Genomic DNA, 4,470 nt, shown 5'->3' on the forward strand with positions numbered 1-4,470 from the left:
TTTTTTTTTTTTGAGTTGGAGCCACACTCCGTCGCCCAGACTGGAGTGCAATGGCCGCTCCCGGCCACCGCAGCCTCGACCTGCTAGGCTCTGGCGATCCTTCTGCCTCAGCCTTCTGAGTAGCCGGAATTACCAGCACACGCTACCATGCCCAGATGAGTTTTTTATTTATTGTAGAGATGAGGTCTCGCCAAGTTGCCCAGGTGGATCTCGAACCCGCAGGCTCAGGCAATCCACTCACCTCAGCCTCCCAAAGCTCTGGGATTACAGGCTGAGCCACCGAGCCCGGTTCATGATATATATTAATAGAGAGAAAAAGCACAGCATAGTGTTTAAAGGCATGGATCCACAGTTAAGCAACCTACGTTCAAAGCTCATGTATATTCTGTACTGTACTAGCTTGTGTGACCTTGGCCACATTGCACCCTCTCGGTGTCTCAGTTTCTGTACCTCTAATGTAGAGATTATAACTGTACTTCTAGCATGCTGGGAGAATTAAATTCGTGCAAAGTATTTCAACTACTGTTTGGCATAGAGTGAGTACTAAATACAATAGGTAAAGGCCCTTCGGGATCGGGATCCCGCCCGTCTCTCCAGACGCATCTTGTCCCACAGCCTTTTCTTCTAACCTGCTAAATTACCAAAGATAATTACTTATTCTGCTCTCATAATACTCAGCTCACATCTCTGTTGTCACTTACATCAGTTGTAGTCAGTATATTAACATATTTACATCCCCTAGTAAATTATGTTCCCTAGTAGATCACAAGGCTAGGACTGTTTTCTGGATCATTCATTCATTCACTCATTCACTCATTCAATAAATATTTTTGAACATCTACTATATGTCAGGCACTGTTTTTTTTGAGTTGGAGTCTCACTCCATCACCCAGGTTGGAGTGCAGTGGAATGCACACGGCCACCGCAGCCTTGACCTGCTGGGCCCAGGCAATCTTTTCACCTCAGCCTTCCAAGTAGCCAGAACTACAGGCACGCACTACCACACCCAGCTAATTTTTTTTTATTTATTGTGGAGACGAAGTCTCACCAAGTTGCCTGGGCTGGTCTCAAAGCCACTGGCACAGGCAGTCCACATGCCTCAACCTCCCAAAGTGCTGGGATTACAGATTGAACCGCTGGGCCTGGCACTTCTTAATGATATCCTCAGAGCCAAGACCCTGTAGGTGCTCAAAACAACAAAACAAAATATATGCCATGGTTTGGTATAGTACAAAGCGAACAGAATTTGGATATAAAAACACTGGGCTAGGCCGGGCTCAGTGGCTCAGTCTGTAATCCCAGCACTCTGGGAGGCCGAGGCAAGTGGATTACCTTGAGACTCACCCGGGCAACTTGGTGAAACCTTGTTTCTACAATAAATCAAAAATTAACTGGGCATGGTAGCGCGCGCCTGTAGTTCCAGCTACTTGGAAGGCTGAGGCAGAAGGATGGCCAGAGCCTAGCAGGTTGAGGCTGCGGCGGCAGCCAGGAGCATGCCACTGCACTCCAGTCTGGGAGACAGAGTGAGACTCCAACTCAAAAAAAAAACAAAAAAAAAAACAACACTGGGCTAAAATTGAGAATTTTGCCACCTGCAATCTTTTTTATGTCAATCTTTCTGGACCTTAGTTTTCCTGGCTATATGATAAGGGAAGACCTAACACAGCTCCTGACCTAGAATAAGGTCAATAAGGGTTAATTTTCTGGGCTCTGGCAATCCTTCCGCCTTCCAAGTAACTGGAACTACAGGCATGCGCTACCATACCTGGTTAATTTTTTTGATTTATTGTAGAGATGAGGTCTCGCCAAGTTGCCCAGGCGGGTCTTCAACCCGCGGGCTCAGGCAATTCACTCCCCTCGGCCTCACAAAGTGCAGGATTACAGGCTGAGCCACTGAACCCCAATTTTTTTTTTTAATTAGCTGAGTATGGTGACATGCACTTGTAGTCCCAGCTACTCAGGAGGCTGAGGCGGAAGGATCGCCTAACCTCAGGAGGTTGAGGCGGCAGTGAGCCATAATTGTTCCACTGCACTCCGGTCTGGGCAACAGAGTAAAACCCCAACTCAAAAAGGAAAATATAGAAGTGAAAATATTAACAAATGTGGAGGAGAAAATAAGAGCATTTAACATAGCTTTAAGTGGAATCTGAAAAGAAAAGAAGAAAATATGTCAATGACTGAGAATTCCAGAACTAATAGAAGACAACAGTGCAGGAAACCCAAGGAAATACAAACAGGATTAAAAATAAAAACAGCCAGGTGTGGTGTCTCATGCCTGTAATCTCAGCACTTTGGTAGGCTGAGGCAAGAGGATCACTTGACCCCAGGAGTTTGAGATCAGTCTGGACAACATAGCAAGACCTTGTCTCTACAAAAATATTTTAATATACCCAAGCATGGTGGTATGTGCCTGTAGTCCCAGCTACTCCAGAGGCTAAGGCAGAAGGATCACCTGGGTCCAGGAGTTGAGGCTGTGGTGGGCCATGATCCTGCCACTGCACACTCCAACCTGGGCAACAGAGTAAGACTCCAACTCCAAAAATAAAAGCAAAAACAAATCCACAACTGAAAACATAATAATGAGACCATCTAAAGAAAGAGGTGACAAAGAAGTAGAAATAAATAAAAGAACTATAATAAAATACAAACCTTCTTAAATATTAGAAGAATCGGTGTGCTTAGGTGCCCGAGTGACTGAGGGTCTAAGTTCGGGCAGCTGAAGAATGTGGTAGGTAACCATCATCAGCACAAGGGTCATTTCGTAGCTGGGAAGGTTCGGCCCTCACCCGCAGTGATGGTGGTTAGCAAGATGAACAAACATGCACAGATGACAGCAGCGATTAGCCAAAAATTGATAGAAAGTGGAGAAAGAGAATGCCTCAAAGAGTTGCTGAGAGCTAAATTAATTGAATGTGGCTGGAAGGATCAACTGAAGGCACACTGTAAAGAGGTAATTAAAGAAAAAGAACTAGAACAAGTTACTGTTGATGACTTGGTGGCTGAAATCACTCCAAAAGGCAGAGCCCTGGTACCTGACAGTGTAAAGAAGGAGCTCCTACAAGAAATAAGAACATTCCTTGCTCAGCATGCCAGCCTTTAAGATTGAATTAGATTGTGTTGTTCTGTGGTTTTATTTCTGAAAGTAAAACTTGTCATAAATTAGAAATCAATTTCCCAAAACAAAATCTTTTTTTGTATGATGGTATACAGTTTTCAGTAGTGATGTATACATTGTATTGATTTTTTCCCCTAAATGTGTTATTTTAATAAATATCTCATGAATGAGTTTGAAGTTTAAATATATATATATATATTAGAAGAATCACAACAATAAAAATACAGGCAGCTGGGCATGGTGGCTCACGCCTATAATCCCAGCACTTTGGGAGATTGAAATGAGAGGATTGCCTGAACCTGTGGGTTCGAGACCAGCCTGGGTAACTTGGCGAGACCTCATCTCTACAATAAATCAAAAATCAGCCAGGCATGGTAGCACGTGCCTGTAGTTCCAGCTACTTGGAAGGCTGAGGCAGAAGGATCGTCTGAGCCCAGCAGGTCGAGGCTGCGGTGGGCGGGAGCGTGCCACTGCCCTCCAACCTGGGTGACAGAGTGAGACTCCTACTCAAAAAACAAAATAAAATATACAGACAGGGTCAGGTGTGGTGCTCATGCCTGTAATCCTGGCACTTTGTGTGACTGAGGAGGAAAGACTGCTTGAGCTCAAAAGTTTAAAACAAGCCCAGGCAACAGGGTGAGACCTTGTCTCTACAAAAGATCCCAAAACCAGCCGGACTCAGTAGTTTAGCCTGTAATCTCACCACTTTGGGAGGCCGGGGCGAGTGGATTGCCTGAGCCCATGGATTCAAGACCAGCCCAGGCAACTTGGAGACCTCTTTTCTACAGTAAATCAAAAATTAGCCAGGCATGGTAGTACGTACCTGTAGTTCCAGCTACTTGTAAGGCTGAGGTAGAAGGATCATTGGAGCCCAGCAGGTCAAGGCTTCGGTGGCCATGAGCGTGCCACTGCACTCCAGCCTGGGTGACAGAGTGAGACTCCAACTCAAAAAAAAAAAAAAAATCAACTAGGTGTAGTGATGCACACCTGTAGTCCTAACTACTCTGAAGGCTGAGGTGGAAAGATTGCCTGAGCCCAGGACATCAAGGCTGCGGTGAGCCGTGATCATGCCACTACACTCCAGCCTGGGCGACAGAGTGAGACTCAGACTCAAAGAAAAGGATAGGTAAAGCTACACCAAGCAAATACATATAAAAAGAAAGCAAGGTGGCTTGATTTAGTCATTCCACAATGCACACATAAATCAAACCATCATGTTGTATACTATAAATATGAATAAATTTTGCCAGTTTAAAAAGTAAAAATTGCCGGGCTCGGTGGCTCAGCCTGTAATTCCGTGCCTTTGAGAGGCTGAGGTGAGTGGATTGCCTGAGCCCGCGGGTTCGAGACCCACC

At 45.2% G+C, this 4,470-nt stretch overlaps 1 protein-coding gene and 1 pseudogene across 2 annotated transcripts in view; one reads left to right on the forward strand and one right to left on the reverse strand.

Annotated features, from left to right (window-relative positions):
• The window catches only part of LOC103272741 (transmembrane 9 superfamily member 2-like), a 118,098-nt gene that overhangs the window by 86,583 nt on the left and 27,045 nt on the right, over positions 1-4,470 (reverse strand). The gene's annotated exons all lie outside the window — the stretch shown is intronic.
• On the forward strand, positions 2,676-3,290 carry LOC103272729 (annotated as a pseudogene). The gene has a single exon (XR_002482667.1). The product of XR_002482667.1 is annotated as a transcription and mRNA export factor ENY2 pseudogene (transcript).

This window comes from Carlito syrichta, unplaced genomic scaffold (genome assembly GCF_000164805.1).
Source record: "Carlito syrichta isolate Samal-C Ts95f unplaced genomic scaffold, Tarsius_syrichta-2.0.1 Scaffold313184, whole genome shotgun sequence".
NCBI classification, from domain to species: Eukaryota; Metazoa; Chordata; class Mammalia; order Primates; family Tarsiidae; genus Carlito; species Carlito syrichta.